The following is a 17,661-nucleotide window of genomic DNA, read 5'->3' on the forward strand; positions in this document are numbered from 1 at the left end:
CACTGATATTGGTTCCACAATATATACAAGCCTTGAGACCGTTTGTATGCTACCTTGAGGCCCCTTTTCTAACGTCTTAAAAGGACTCTTCCCTGCGGGGGGCAGGAAGCACTAACATTGTTATGCTTAGTGATAATGACGGATAACAGTAACGTCATTTGTCTCAATTGGCCCTTTTGGCCATAGAAATATTGTCCCAAGGTTTAAGGCACTGATGAAAATCCACAGATACATTAATTCTCTGGTATGCTTCCATCAGGACGTCATGGCTTGAGCCCAAAAAACGGATTTTGAGCGAAGCAAAAAATCTATTTTTGGGTGAGATGGCCATGACGTCCTGATGGACCCACCCTTCTTTTCTATGAAAAGATCTTCACGGTTTCCCTCCCAAAACTACTGTATCTGTAGCACCATGCTCAACGCTACAAGGAATGACCGCCAGAGTGAGTTGGCGTGGTTGTGATACGATTGTAGTAGGGGAACCAGGGTAACCTCTATTGCGGCTACCCTCCTAATTCTGCCATGTATCCCCCTCGAAGCGTAAAGGTTATTCGGGGTGCAGATTGCCATGTGGCGTGTCAAGAATACGTCCCCTGATTATATACGATACCCTTGAGGGTACTCGCGCCAGAAGTTAGAATTCTGTGAAACCTTTGGTTTGATTCTCTGGGAATATCACTGTAGTCATATATACCGTTGGGAAGCTACTAAAGGAACCTTCCATCAGTACGTCATGGCCGTCTCGCCCAAAAATAGAGTTTTCGCTTTGCTCAAAAGCCGGTTTTTTTTTTTTTTTTTTTTCTTTTTTTTTTTTTTTTTTTTTTTTATAATCTATTCTGCGCTGGCCATATTTCTGTTTCCATAAGAATGGCCCAGTATGGAGTACATTCATATTTCTTGTAATTCTATATTGATGGTTTTCTATATCTTTGTCTCTTATTTCACTCCAGATCTGACAATACATTAACAAATGTTGTTTGAACAACCACTGTTTCACATCTTTTCTGCCTCACTTCCAATGACATTTTTCTCATGTCTCCATGCTTTCATATTTCTTGGGTTACGTATGTGACCCTTTGACTTTCCATGTTGATACTCAATGTTCTGATCCGTTTCTGTGTGTTGGCCTACCATTCTCCCAGATAGCCTACTTATATTCCTTAACTATAGGCCCTGCTTACTTGGCGTTATTCACTTTTATCTTAATTATATTCTTTCTTTTTGAATTATTAATGGGCCTACCTAAAATTTTTTGGGACAGGTACTGATTGTGAACTTTTTTTCAAGATTTCCAAGCCATGGAAGTTACTTATAGCACAGTGTACTCCCTTCCTTTCTGTGGGGAACACTACTATCATCTACAAATATCAAGGCTTAACTTTTGATATTCTTTATATTTCATCCACTGGTGCTATTAACTTTGTTAGTCACTATACTGCATAGCTTGGGTCCAAATATAATTCTTTGTCTTACTTTCCCTTTAATCTTAACGGGTTCTTTTGTTCCTGCAGGACGTACAGTTAACGACTGACACACACACACACACACACACACACACACACACACACACACACACACACACACACACACACACACACACACACACATATATATATATATATATATATATATATATATATATATATATATATATATATATATATATATATATATATATATATATATATATATATATATATGGTTTTTATTAATTTTAATAACTGTCAGTTCTTTCTATCCAATCATTTTCCAATTTCTTTCATGCAATCTTTCAGATCTAGCTAATCAAAGCACTTATAGACATTACAAACTTATACGCACGTTGGTCCTCCCATAATTACATACACAGTACTACATTCCGAGTTAGCAGATGATCTGCAGTCGACCTTCTTTCAATGTTCCTTCACTGGAACTTAATCTTCCTTGAATCTGTTCTTTAATTTTTCCATCCTCATTTTCTCAGATATCTTTCTAATTGTGCTTTTAATAAATATCCCTCTTTTGTACTATAATTCCACTGTATTTTCAAATTTATGTATTTAGAGTATTAACATCTACCATTTTTCAGGGATACCTATATTTTCATATAGGCTATCACTGTTAGGATAAACGTCTGACTTCGTTATTTTTTTAATATCACTTTATTTATTCTATTTTTAAATCCTTACCTGTCCTTTGGTCTGTCAAGCTTTTCCCGACGGCTTCTACCTCATGATATGTTATCTTTTCCACTTTGCTAGATATCACGGTCTCACTTTCTGTCATTCATTCGTCAAACAAGGGGGTTTTCTCTATGTCTTGATCTCTTCTTTACTCTAGGGAGTTTCTGGGTTAAGTAGGTCTCTATAGAATTGCTTATGTTCTTTTTTTTTCCTTCAACTTCCTCTATTACTTCTCTATCCTTTCTTCTAGTGGCTGTACAATTGCTGAGGATTTTTTCCATTCACTTTCTTTTTTAATTCCCCCAAAAAGCTGTGCTGTTATTTCCCCCCTTCTACTTCATCTCATCTACTTCTGTGAAGCTCTCCTGAAGTTTAGTTCTTCATCTAGTCTCTTTATTTTCGTTCCAAGATTATTCCATTTTTATTCTCGATGATTCTTTTAAGTTTGATTAATTTTCTTAATCATTTGGATTTCTTATTTTTTCTCTTTGTTTAACAATACATTTTCTTATTATTTTCCTCGATTTTTCCTAGTATTTGGAATACATTGATATTGTCATTAGGACGACGTGGCTCAAGCACCCCCCTAAAAAAACGGACTTTGACAGGAAAAATCTATTTCTGAGTGAAATAGCCATGTCGCCCTGATGGCCCGCCCATTACATTTCATGATTTTCATCCCCTCCCAATTCTCAGTGTGGGGTCTCATGTCTTGCGATTTTTATTAACTTTAGTGACCCCTCTCGGGGTATGAGAGTACATTACAAAATATACAAAATACCAATTTGACTTACAATAATAGTGCAAGATGGCAGTAAAAAGAAGCAAAACTACTTCTATTCACATATCTATACAATACTGTACATATATCCGTATACCCATATAAAGTATGGCATATATAATGGGGACCTAAGCTCATATGGACTAGATAAAACTAATAATACATAACTAAAAATGTTCCATTATTATTTTTACAAATTTTGCTAGATTGCACAATTCTTTCTTATTTTCTACTTTAAACAACTGACTAAACTTTATACTGTTTCTTTATTTGAAGCATACTTTTAGGTACTTTCCATGAAAAAAAAATCTCAACCTGATCTAGCTTCTGGAAACCCCAAATTTCGCTTCCATATGAAAGAATTGGGGTGAACATATGGCCAATGAGTTCACATCGTATATGCACCGGTAAAGACAGTTTTCTGGCTTTAGTTAGCAGACTATACATTGCTCTCTGGGCCTGTGTAACCTGTTTATTTTTTTACCTTGCAATATGAATCATTAAAATTAAAAGTTGTACCTAAATATACATAACCATCCACTACTCCCAGCTCTGTATTGCCAAGCATGAAAAGAGGATAAGATCTGACTTTGCCTCTGGAAAATATAACTATTTTTGTCTTGGAGGTGTTGACTGTTCGGTGCCAGGATTCACAATATTCATACAGCAGTTATAGCAATTTGCAAATCTTCAGTTAATTCAGCCATAACAATAGTATCATCAGCATACAAAAGGACACATTCTTAAGAACTCCTTAACACCGTCATCGCTGAGGTTATTCCGTATTCCAGAAGCACATAAATCAAGTCTGCGGTAGTTCCTACCAAGAAATTGTTCAAAATCATTTAAGTACACAGCAAATAGAAGAGGCGACAGGTTTTCTTCTTATCTTACACCAATATTACATGGGAAAAATTCTGAGATTGAATTACCTTTGACACAGGATTTAGCATTTTCATACATATATTATATATATAACAGTGATGACCTTACCATTAATGCCAGAAGAAATTAGCTTACACCAAAGAGATGATCTATCCACCAAATCAAATGTTTTTTTTTTTCTTTTTTTTTTTTGTAACCTACAAAGGCACAATCAATTCGCTTGTGGTTGAACAGGTATAAATCGATGAGAGAATGCAGAACAAATATATGGTCGAGTGTGCTGTAGCCTTCTCTGAATCCTGCCTGTTCTACTCCTAAAATACCAGCACCCTCTTAAGTAAGCAGTAAGGCGATCATTTTGACAAGCTGTAAAATCTTTACCAACACAACTTAATAGTGTAATGCCACGATAGTTATCTGGGTCATCATTAGATCCCTTCCTTTTGTACAGAGGTTTGATCATACCTATACACCGATCAGATGGTACTATTCCTGTTGTTGGTAAAAATATTAAACATCTTAACTACAATATTTATGACAGATTCAGGACAATTCTTAAGGTATTCGTTAATGATCCTGTCAATTCCCCAGGCTTTATTATTCTTCAATTCACGAATTAACCGTTTTACTTGTAAGGTGGTAAATAGCCTATTGATGAGTTCATTATTGGTGATTAATAGTTCTGGGATCGAAGGGACTGTTCTCCAATATATTTTAGTTGGGTTTTTGACTGAGATTTTTGAAATATTGCATGAAAGCGTCCATTGCCCTTTTACCTATTCTTTCTTGTTGTTTTTTAGCATTAGACAAAATATCACAGTAAACTCTTGGGTTAGAATTTTTAAGGTTCCTCATTTTTTTTTCTTTATGGTTATACCCCTTAAAGGACTTTTTGTTGAACCTTTTGTATTCCTTGGATCTATTTTTAAGTCAGCTCTTATTTCATCAGTTTTAATTTTCCTGAGCCTATTTTATATTCTCATATATTCACCTCTTTTAGCTTTACATTCAAACAAGGGTTTATTTTTGTCATTGGGATTTTGTCGGGGCCTTTTACAACAGGGATTTTGTTTTTTACACATACCAAGTTTTTTTGCAGGCTCCAGGTACAGATTACAAAAGTCTTTTGCTCTGTCATCAATTTCGACCTGTGTTGCTGATTCAAAATTGAGACTATCCATTTTGTTATTTAAGAAAATAATATCATCATTTGGTTCTCGAGTAAATACTGCTTTGGGAAAGATCTCTAACTATGTTCAAGTTCATTTGCATCAACAGATTGGTTTATATTGACATTAGAGTTGTTATTTTTAGCAGTTAGGGTTACAGAGATTGCACAATGGTTATCTGATAAACAGCTGTCTAAATCATGCACACAAACTTTCTTAACATTGGGTAATAATTCTTGGGATGCCAAAATGTAGTCAACAACACTTTTACCATAGCCTTCCCCTACTCTACCATTCACTATTTTTAAATCTAAACTTTTGCACATTTCCAAATTCCAATAAACTTTTACCATTGTTATTCATAATTTGATCTTTCTAGTACAGTATTTGTTAGTATCAAAATTCAGCAAATCTAGCTTGGGTTTTTGTGTCAAAAAGATCATCCTTAATTAGTTAAATACTTGGGTCTCGGAGAATAGATTCTTCGAAATCGATGAAATCTTTGGCTGAGCCACTTCTTGAGTTAAAATCGCCTCTCAAAACCATAGGGCAATCATAAGCTACCTTGAGATTTATAATGTCATTAGCAAGGCCATCAAAAAAGGGATTTTGACGAAGGAAAAATCTATTTCTGGGAAGAGGCCTGTGACGCCCGGTGAGAAAGGTCCTTCCTTATACCTTTCCTAATATAAATCTTCCAAATATACTAGAGAAAGATAAAAGCATGGAATGCAGAGGTTACAACCCTCGCGCGAACACCTTGTAGGTGTCGTGTATTAAACAAAGGCGTGTGAAAAACCACTATTCACAGGTTGTCTTCCATTTAGATAATCCCTTCATCAATGGGGAGGGCCGTGACAGGCCCTAGAGAACATAGTTGAACTCCTCAACGACACCTACCACGCGCGCCCTCTTTTTGAGCGAAGCGAAAAATCTATTTTTGTGTGATAGCCATGTCGTCCTGTTTGGAAGGTTCCTTCAGTAGCTTCCTAAGGGTATATACGACTACAGTAGATATTCCCGGAGAATTAAACTAAAGGTTTCACAGAATTCTAACTTCTGGCGAGAGTACCCATAAGGTTTCCCTTTAGGATATCGTATAATAACAGGGGATGTATGCTTGACACGCCACATAGCTATCTGCACCCCACATAGCGTTTACGCTTGAAGGGGGAAGTGTGGCAAGTTATGAGAGGAGGCGTTACTAAGTTCCCCTTCGTTACTGTTACGGTACTCTGTGACGTCATAACCGCCGCCATGTTTGGCCGCCATCTTGGTTGACGTCACCGTTGCACGCCTTCCTCATTCCTTCAGGTGTTTAGGACAGCCTCCATGATACAATAAGATTGGGAGGGGCCTGTCAAGGCCTGAAATAGAGAAAAGAGTGGGTCCATCAGGACGATATGGCTATCTCACCCAAAAATAGATTTTTCGCTTCGCTCAAAATCCGTTTTTGGGCCTCAAGCCATGTCGTCCTGATGAAAGTTTACCAGAGAATTAATGTATCGTGGATTTTTCCCTTTGTAGTGCCTCCAACTTCTAGACAATATTCCTTTGGTCTGATGACCATAGAGACCTGTGACATTTCCGTTACGTCACTACAGGTAAGCATATACCATGTTACCGCTTCCTGTCCTCCTCCCCCTCCCCCCGCCAGGGAAGTCCTATTTGGATGTTAGGAACATCTTGAAGTTACTTGATAGAGGAACTCACCTAGTATCGGAGATACCTGCCAGTCCCCGGTCAGTACAATTGTGTTGGAACAAATTACCTTGGTCTAGATGAGTTTGTATCAATAAGGAACAATATTATAACATTGTTCATACCATTATTCAAATAAGGAGGTAAATAAAATTCTCTAACAGTGTTTTCATTTCCATTGTGAGGGCGAAATGAGATGCACAGGTAAACAAATTCTATTTTATTTAGTTAAATAAGAATTGGCATATAAAAGCAAAAAATTTTAAAATGGAATGCAATTAGCAACATAGATTTAAGACATCAACAGAAATGGGTGTGGAATCTGAAAAGGAAAATTTACCATTACACACATTAGTTCCAGAGGAACTATAAATTCTTTCTAGAAAGTCTTATATACACTTCATGTTAAAAACATGTGGCACACGTGTTTCTGCCTATGTGACTTCATGTTTTGTATAAGAATAGTCCGTAGTGTCACAAAGTGGCACTTAAAAATCACTATGTTTCGCACTAAGGGTCAACACAGGTACCCATAGAGTTAGAGTCCCGAATAACTCACTGTTCTACGCAGCAGTAAGCAGCAGGTTTTAGCACACTACATGCAGCTACCACATACCGTTTGAGCTCGTGCACCTGCTTCGCATAGTGTTTGAAAAACACTCTGGAGGACTTCCAGCCTGTGAAAGAGCGAAGACCTTCAAAGTCTATCGACTGGAAGAAATTCAGGGAAGAGGCGACTTTCCTGGGATCGTGTCCTGCGGGTGTACTGTCAAGATCCGCTCTGCGAATAAAGTAGGTGATCTTCGCCCTTTGTTGTTTGAATGATAAGTCGGACCCTGAAGTTTCCCCTTTAAAGAGCTGTCCTCCGCCAAAGTCTGAAGTTCGTCGAAGATAGACCTTTAGACTCTCCACTGGACATAGCGAGACATCTTCCTACAGAGGGCAGATTCTCCAGGGGCCCCACCTTTTAGTGGGTAGCTCGTTCTTGGCGAGAAACGTTGGGTCAGGAAAGAGGGTAAGCTCGCCTGTTTCGGCGAACTGTATCTGGCCCTCTTCTCTTGATAATGCCACAATTTCACTGACTCGGGCTCCCGAGGCGAGAGCAAATAGGAAAATCACTTTTTGAGCTAAATCTTTCAAGGGCAAGACTCATTGTCCAAACTTGAGGCAAAGTGGAGCACCTTGTCAAGAGACCAGGAGATGGGTCTCGGCTGGGGTGCGGGTCTGAGTCTAGCACATGCCCTTGGCAGCTTGTTAAAGATGTCATCAGACAGGTGTATCTGGAAGGCATATAGTAATGGTCTTGTCAAGGCCGATTTGCATGTGGAAACCGTGTTGACTGCCAGGCCCTGTCCATGAAGGTGAATGAAGGAGGACAGATAAAAGTCTATAGAGATTTCTGTAGGATTTTTAGTCTTGACAAAGGACACCCACTTCTTCCAGGATGACTCGTATTGCCTTCTGGTAGATTTTGTTTTTGTATTCCTCTAAGAAGTCCAAGCATTTCTTCGAGTTCCCAAATCTCTTCCTTTACGGCTAGGGAGAGAAAATCATGAGATGAAGGTCTCGGGTTTTCCTTGATGAAGCGAAGACAGTCAACTTCTGAACTTGCTGGAAGAGAACTGGGTCCGGCAGGAGAATTAGCTTGGGTTGTAACTCCAGGATTAATGGGAACCAGTTGCTCCGGGGCCATTTGGGTGCCACTAGGGCTGCTGTTCCTTGGAAGGTTGTCAGCTTGATGAGGACTTTCAGCAGAAGGTTGGGTGGAGGGAACAGGTAAATCTTGGACCATCTGTTCCGATCCAGGGACATGGCGTCCACCGCTTCCGCTCGGGGTTCCTCATATGGGGCCACGTAACGAGGAAGTTGTTTGTTGTCGCTCGTTGCGAAGAGGTCGATCTGCAGTTCCGGGACTTGTAGGGAGATGAAGGAGAATGAGTTTGCGTCTAGGGACCATTCTGACTCTATCGGGGTTGTCCTGGATAAAGCATCCGCCGTCACGTTGCGGAATCCTTGTAGGTTAACTGCCGAGAGGTGCCATCTTTTCTTGTCCGCCAAGAGGAAGATGGGTAGCAACACTTGGTTGAGTTAGGGCGATCTTGAGCCCTGACGGTTGAGACATCTGACTACAACGTCGCTGTCCAGAGTCAGACGTATATGGACTGAGGGACGTGGAGACAGCCTCTTCAGAGTAAGGAGGACCGCCATGGCCTCCATGATGTTGACGTGAAACGTCTTGAATAGGGGAGACCATGTTCCTTAAACTTGCCGTTGATGGGAGTGACCCCCCCCCCCTCATCCTTCTAGCGATGCATCCGTGTGGATAACGACCGATGGAGGCGATAGTTGAAGAGGTACTGATCTTTTCAGGTTCTTTGCCTCCAACCATGGCTTTAAGAGTGAACGAAGCCTGGTTGGCCGAGGTCTCTTGAGACCTCTTCGAGCGATGGATGCATATCTTCTCCAGACTCCCGATGCATCCTTTAGCTGTGCTCGTAGCACTGGGTTTGTCACTGAAGTGAACTGGAGGGAGCCGAGGACCTGTTCTTCTTGTCATCTTGAAATCCGTTTGGATTTTAGGAGTCTCTTGACAGATCCCACTATTTCCTTCCTTTTCTTCAGAGGGATGGAAAGACGGTGTGACTGATGGTTCCAATGGATTCCTAGCCATTGGAACTTCTGAGCTGGAGAAAGTCGAGACTTTTTGGTGTTGATCTTGAAACCCAGATGTTTAAGGAATTGGGTCACCTTTCTGGAAGCTTGCAAGCATTCTTCTGAGGATGCCGCCCACACCAGCCAATCATCCAGGTAAGCCATCACCTGGACGCCTTGTAAGCGTAGCTGTTGGACGATCGTTTCTGCGAGCTTCGTGAAGATCCTTGGGGCTATGTTGAGTCCGAAGGGCATAGCTCTGAAGGCGTACTGCCTTCTTTGAAGCCTGAATCCTAGGTAGGAGGAGGCCTGGCGATTCATTGGAATGTGCCAGTAGGCGTCCGCCAAGTCTATTGAGACTGTGTAAGCCTTTGGAGGCAGCAGGGCTCTTATGTGCTGAAGAGTCAGTATTTTGAATTTGTTGTTCACTATGAACTTGTTGAGAGGGGACAAGTCCAGAATGACTCTGAGTTTGTCGGAGTCCTTCTTGGGAACACAGAATAGTCTTCCTTGGAACCTGGTGGACTTTACCCTCTTGATCACCTTCTTGTTCAAGAGTTCTTGGATGTATTCTTCCAAGACGGGGGTGGAGTGTTGGAAGAATTGGTGGAAGGGTGAAGGTGTTGTTACCCAGCTCCACCCTAGTCCGTTCTTGATGATGCTGTGAGCCCAGGGATTGAAGGTCCAACAATCCTGGGAGAGGCGGAGTCTTCCTCCCACCAAAAGCATTTCATTGCTTCTGGTTTCCTGAGGGTTTACCACCTCGGCTGCCTACTCTCCTTCCTCCTCTCCCTCTGGATGGACGTCGAGAGGAGTCTTTGCCGGAGCCTTTACCTTTGGGACGAAAGGTAGTTGACTGTCTTTCGTAGGCTGGCGTGAAGATTGGTGACTGAGCCACCATCGGCTGGGGGACCAGCTGAAAGGTTTGTTGGGGCTGAGCCACCAACTGGGGAGCAGCGGGTGTTGGAAACTGGCGTTTAGCCTGACACTGCTGAGGTCTGGGCTTGTTGGTCTTCTTCTTAGGTTGGGGGCCCTCATCCTAGGAAGATTTCCTCTTCTTTGACATGCCCCACTTCTGGAGAAGGTTCCGGTTCTCAGTGGCGGCTCTGTCAACGATCTCTTTCACAAGATCGTTAGGGAAGAGATCTTTCCCCCAAACGTTGGAGGAAATCAGTTTCCGGTGTTTGTGTTTGACGATGGCATCCGCAAACACAAATTCCCTACAGGCTCTCCGGGCCCTGATGAAACTGTAGAAGTCCTTCGTCAGGGTGGTGAGATGGGTCTTAGCCATGACCATGTAGAAGCCTGGGGTCCGTGTTTCCCTGGCCATCGTCTCCATTTGGACTTGAAGAGAGAGGGAGGCAGCCAGCCTCTCTTTCGTGTCTAGCTCCCGACGCAGAAGGTATTCGGAGAGCTTGGGGAGGTTCTCGTTGAACTGCCGTCCAGCGATGTCAGCCTCCAACTTTCCTACAGAGAAAGTCAACTGGATGTCTTTCCAGCTCTTGTCGTCGGGAGGGAGGGTGAGGGAGAGGGGCCTACATTCCTCTAATGTAGGGCAGGGTTTCCCTTCCTCCACCGCCTTTAACACTGCCAACAGGGATTTCTCGGCAAAGGGGAAGACCATGGTGGCAGGAGCAAGAAAGGACGTGTTTCTTGCTTAGGGCCGGCACCTTGGAGTTGGTGTAGCCCTTACTCTTGAGGCAGCCGGACAGAAGAGATTGACCCTTTGCATGGTCAAAGACTATGACCTCCTTAGTCTCAGTTTCCTCCTTGGAAACTGGCTCGGACTTGAGACGGATGTAACAGTCCGGGTATGCTTTGAAGCTAGGCGAAAACTCCACCTCTTCAAGGGGAATGGTGCCTAACTTGTCGTTAACGAAGATGCGTCCACTTGTGATCGGCATGTGTTCTGCATGCCTCCATGGGTTGGTCACTGAGCAAGGGAAAGATCCTTAACGGTGATCTTCCTTGGGGTCAGTTTCGAAAGACGAAGGATCTCCCTCTTAAAGTCTTCGTCCCTCTGGCGAAGCCTTTCGTCCAGGAGTGCCACCAAGGCTTGGAGGTTATCCTGGGTGTCCACTCTCACAGGCGTAGGAGTGGAAGAAGTAGAGGGGACAGGTTCCGAAATTGCAACAGAAGTAACAGAGGGGGCACGGGCACCATCACCCTTGGAGTCAGGAGCCTCCGTATGCTCCTCCTCTTCTCGACCCTCGGCCATCAGGGTCCTTTCGGTGGTGTCCGACACTTCCGACATTCGTTCCACATCATCAAGATGGAAGTCTTGAAGTGCGTCCGATACGTCAGGTTCGACCGTCAGCTGGACGCAGGGGATCTCTGGCTTGGGGATAACAGTATCTGCAGATGCCTTGGGAAAGAGCAGAGCTATCATCTTCTCACTAGGGAGATAGGGCCCCGTGGCGTTCTTCTGGAAACCACGCACCCATTTGCGTAGTTTCTCTCGAGGGATGTCCCTGGCCTCCACAGATGGGGGGTCTTCGAATGCCTCATGGAGCAGGTCTTTGCAGACAGTGCAGACCTGCGGGTCCCAATACCGGAGAGTTCCTTGGGCAATGGAACAGCTGGCGTGGGTTCGGCACGCCAGGTGGCTATAAAAGTCCAGGCGCTGAACGCTGCAGAAGGCGCTCTCACACCGGATGTACTCCTCCTGTAAAGAAGAACGGGGTACATGAGTCTACAGAAGTCTACAGGAAGCTACTGAAAGAACCTTCCATCAGGACGGCATCGCTATCTCGCCCAAAAATAGATTTTTCGCTTCGCTCAAAATCCGTTTTTCATCCTTCTCTCTCCCTATTGTCTCGCTAATAAGGGAACCTTCCAAGACCTGATTATTATCATTAAATTATGAAAAGTTGGGATGTAGCTCGTAAGATGAGAGACGTACAAGACAGCAAGGACGCTAAGAATTAGAAATGCAAAGGATGTCCTGACAACCACGCTGGATTCAACCGATCAATTCCAGAGGACAATGTTCCTCAGATATGGGAGGGGAAAGGAAAGAGTACATGACTAGTTTAAGGCTGCAGCTGAGGCGGCAGATGGAATGACCCATAGCCAACATACAACCAGTGCTAGAAGAACTTAAGTTGACAAGACTGGAATCAGCGACAGAGAGCGACACTGCTGCCTAGCTAGGTTAACCAGGCAAGGGAGTCAAGACTTTGCAGCAAGAGGTACATAGCACAAGAAGTGAAGCTGCAGAAACAGAACAGGCAACTGCCAAGGCAGCAGAGTAGGACCGCAAGGGGGAACCAACTCTACGCCTAGATAGGGTTAGGCCATAGGGAGAACTATGTAAGCAACCCAAGCCTACCTAGCGGGGGAGAGAAAGCTCAAAAGCTAGGGTAAGATGACTATACCTGAGGAACATAGTTCCCAGTACAGTCAGGCTATGGCCTAACTAGGAGAGGGAAGGGGCGGAGAAAACACCCAAGGGTGGTCTCTAAGGTGGCAGAGAGATTTAGTCTAGGGAAGGAGAAAATCTCGCTACCTATGGCCAGGAAAGATATCCTACATGTATCCTGTCCAAGGATGGAGATGAAGCGTACTTTAGCCACCATGGGACTAGACAGGGATGAGAACAAAGTTCCACAGCAGGTAAGCACACTAACAGGCACAAGGGTAAGGGAAAAAAGGGGTGGTGATGGGAGACTCAGAAATAGGTGAGGCTGCATGACAGGAAGGCCTAACAGCGACATTAGAACAGAAATAGTGATCCAAGGGGTCTGCAGAGACAGGGCACAGAGGACAAGTCCTCACAACCAGACATAACCTACCAAAGGCTAAGAGGGAACCCTAAGAATTGTTAAGGCCACACCAGGGGTCTACCTGTCAGCATTTGAAAAAGGGGTAATGCATTCCAATGGGTAAACAAAAGTAGACACTGGGATTAAGTTCCCAAAACCTGTTTCCTCATTCTTTTCAGCAAAAATTAAAAAAAAAAAGGTTTTTTAAGGATTTCAATTACAAGTAAATCAGACTCATATTTATTTACAGTACTATCTACAAATTAAGCAGAAAGTTTGTGTACAATAAACTAGTTTACTTTGATTCAATGAAATAAGATTGTATACTTACCTTTAATTTCAGTTAATTTTGAATCTGAATTCAACTGAAATCAACATAAAATAGTCACCTTTTAAAATGGTGGAATAACTAAAATCATACAAAACTTTGGAAACACAAAGACATGACTTTTGGTTTCTAATTCTACAGCATCTATCAAACATATAGGCTAAGTGGAAAGTGAAAAGTCACTCTAGGACTACTGAAAAACACTATCCAACTCCCAGAGGGAACTTCAAGACCACAGCTCCCCGCCGTAACAAGGCGACAACATGGGATAGAGAGCCTCACCAAACCAGTAACGTTAGGTGAAAAAGGGGGATAGTGCACAAATGAAAATTTTTGGGCTCAAGCCATGTCATCCTGATGGAAGGTTCCTAAGAGTAGCTTCTTAAGGGATATATGTACTACAGTGATATTCCCAGAGAATTTACCTTTAGGTCTCCAGAATTCTAACTCCTGGCATAAATATCCTTAAATTTCTCTCAAGGATATCGCATAATATAAGGGGACGTATTCTTGACACGCCACATAGCAATCTGCACCCCGAATAGTGTTTACGCTTCGAGGGGGAAAGTGACAGAATTAGAAGGGGAGCAGTATCAAGGTTACCCTAGCTCCCCTACTACTATTGAGTATCACAACAGCGCCATATCCAATCTGGCTGACAATCCAATATGGCGGACATTCCTAGTTTTGTAACGAATTCGCAGGGCAGATCCTGACAGTACAGTACTCCCAAGAGGTCATGATCCGAGAAAAATTGCTTCATCACTGAACTTCTTCAGTAAATAGACTTTGAGCATCTTCACTAATATACTGGATGGAAATCATCCAGAGTGTTCTACAAACACTACGCTAAGCAAGTCCACGAACTGAAGCATTATGTGGTGGCGGCAGGTAGTGTATTAAAACCTGCCGTCTAATTCTGCGATGAACGGTTAATTGATTGGGACTATCAATTAAAGGGAGAAGGGGTCAGTACTTTTAGTGTGACTTCCTTTTGAATGAGTGTTACCAAGGTAACACTAAATCTGTTAAAAAATCTCAGGTGTGAAATTATACAGATAACACTAGTGCCGTGTGTACGTAGTACACAGTGTTGATAGAATATAACAGGTACAGAAATTTTGAAGAGAAACTTTATTAAAAAACTTTTCTTCAGTCTGAGAGAGGCACTCATCATTTCTTCCCTATTCAAAAAAGGGAAAAATAATTTCTGTATATGTCTCATGTATAATTCCTTTATCATGATACATTCGTTTTACTTGTTAATTCATTTAGTCATTTATTAGGAATAAATGTTTATTGAAATGCAATTGCGTCCTAATTCGCCCGACAATTGCATGTTTAAGATGCCAGAGTTCTTTGACTTATTCTTGTAAGTATTCCTCATATCATTGTATGCTTACAAACAACGGATATAAGGACACTGATATTGGTTCGGCAATATATACAAACCTTAAGACTGTTTTTATACTCAGTGTATACTTATGTTTGTTCATACAATATATACTAACCTTGAGGGCCCTTTTTCTACTGTCTAGGATGCCCCTTCCCTGTAGGGGGCAGGAAGCACTAACATTGTTTATGATTAGTGATGATGACGGATAGCGGTAACATCATTTGTCTCAAATGGTCCAAATGACCATAGAAATATTGTCCCAAGGTTAAGGCACTGATGAAAATCCACAGATACATTAATTCTCTGGTATGCTTCCATCAGGACGACATGGCTTGAGCTCAAAAAACGGATTTTGAGCGAAGCGAAAAATCTATTTTTGGGTGAGATGGCCATGTCGTCCTGATGGACCCACCCTTCTTTTCTAAAGAAAAGATCTTCACAGTTTCTCTCCCGAACTACTGTATCTGTAGCACCATGCTCAATGCTACAAGGAATGTCCGCCATATTGGATTGTCAGCCAGATTGGATATGGCGCTGTTGTGATACTCAATAGTAGTAGGGGAACTAGGGTAACCTTGATACGGCTCCCATTCTAATTCTGCTACTTTCCCCCTTGAAGCATAAACGCTATTCAGGGTGCAGAGTGCTATGTGGCGTGTCAAGACTATGCCCCCTGATATTATGTGATATCCTTGAGAGAAATTTAAGGATATTCGCACCAGGAGTCAGAATTCTGGAGACCTAAAAGTAAATTCTCTGGGAATATCACTGTAGTACATATATCCCTTAGGAAGCTACTCTTAGGAACCTTCCATCAGGACGCCATGGCCATCTCACCCAAAAATAGATGGCCGACAGCTAGGATAGGCTAGCCTAAATCAATGCTGATAAAAAACACACAAGAAACAACAAAAAAGGGGGAGGGATACCCATAATCATACCACAATGTAAAAGAATAATTTAAAACATATTTCTACAATAATATGACTAAATATCTAAGCATTTCTGAGCGATTTGGTAACATGATGCAATGGTGCCAACCGCATGCCAGCTACAGAACAATAAAAGCATGCAAATTGAAATATACACGGGGTGGAGACGTGTAATTCTCCAACACAAAAAGTTGGGTACTCAACTTAGTCAATGAGGAATAAGCATCCATGCTCGAAAATCACTCAAAAAGCTAAGAACAAGCAGAAAATCACCAAGCGACCATCAAAGATGGAGACTGCGAAAGGGTATGGATCAACAGGAAACATGTTAGTTGAAGCATATTGGGATCGGGAGTTGTAACAACTCTCTTGCCCACGTATCGTACCCTATCCCTAGTCCTTTGTGACAAAGTTAACTCAATTCGGGGAAGGATAACCATGGCTTGTTATTAACATGTTCCTGTTATATACATGATATCTCTCGGGTTATTAGCTCTGGAGGTTAGAACTCCGTTGAAACCTCTAAGGTAAAATTTCTCTGGTATATCACTCACAGAAATATTCCAAGTAGAAGTTGCCTATGAGGAACTTCCATCAGGACGACATGACTCATGCCCAAAAAGTATATATACAACGCACTTCAATGAGGCTAGTTAAGAAATTCATATAAAAAACTGATTAATTTGAAAACGTAAGCTTCCAGCTTTGGCCATGTGGCAGCTGCGAGACAAAAGCGGACACATTGCGTTAAAAGAAGAGGGGAGATGAGAAATTCTCCACTAAAAATGTGTAAAGTAATCAACCGATGTGGCAGAAACAGAAGCAGAAGCATTTATAATCCCAAATTTGCACAAAAACTTGACAAAACAAGCAGAAAACTCCCAAAGCAACTAGACAAGATGGCGCTGCAAGAAGAAATGAAGAACCAGCGAACATGTTTATAGTAACACACTGGGATCGGAGTTGTAACGGCTCTCCCACGTATCCAATCCTATCCCGTATCCTTCGATACAAGGTTAACTCTATTCGAGGAAGGATAGATGTGGTTGTTGTAAACACGTCCCTGTTATTTACACAATATTTCTCAGGATATTCGTTCCAGGTATTAGAACCCCGTGATATCCCAAGTAGAAGCTGCCTAGAGGAACTTCCATCAGGACTACATGGCTCGAGCCCCCCAAAAAACAAGCATTATGAACACAGTAGAGTTTCTGGAAAATAATTACAGAAAACAAGTTTGTCTAGTAGTTGAATCATATGACTTTAAGTTAAGTTAATAAAGCCATGTGATAACGAGTTCTTGTTGGGAGAGCTACCATACCATGTCAGGAAGAACATTTTTGTTTAGTTATGGTCAAACTTTACAAACTTTTTTTTTTTTAGAAGGAATAACAATAAATTAGGTATGAATGCTTGAAATAAATCTTTCTCTAAAATAAATAAATACTGCATACCTTGTTAAAAATATGCTTCTTCTGTTACATTACTTGATTTTTTCTAGCACAGTAAGCCTTCAAGTTTCAAATATAATTATTTTAATGGAGTTCATGTGTAATCGTGGAAGATTGCTATAAGAATTATTATCTAACACAAATAAGCATTAGCTGATAGCCTAATAGACACCGCTTGGCTACCATTATAAATTAATATACTAATTATCAATCACAAACTCTTATTTCTTAGTTATTCACACCCACCTTCCTTATTACTATGTTTTTTTTTTTACTTTATGGTCAACTTTGAAAAAAGGTATTGGAATAAAAATCACCCTCCTTTTTAAAGTATAAAAGTACATTTTATTTATACAAGGACTTAAATACATAACTAATTCTGGAATGTACATAATTTTTGTAAACAAACATACAATGTCTGATGGCTTATTAAAGTTCCA

The sequence above is a fragment of the Palaemon carinicauda genome, chromosome 8 (genome assembly GCF_036898095.1).
Source record: "Palaemon carinicauda isolate YSFRI2023 chromosome 8, ASM3689809v2, whole genome shotgun sequence".
NCBI lineage: Eukaryota > Metazoa > Arthropoda > Malacostraca > Decapoda > Palaemonidae > Palaemon > Palaemon carinicauda.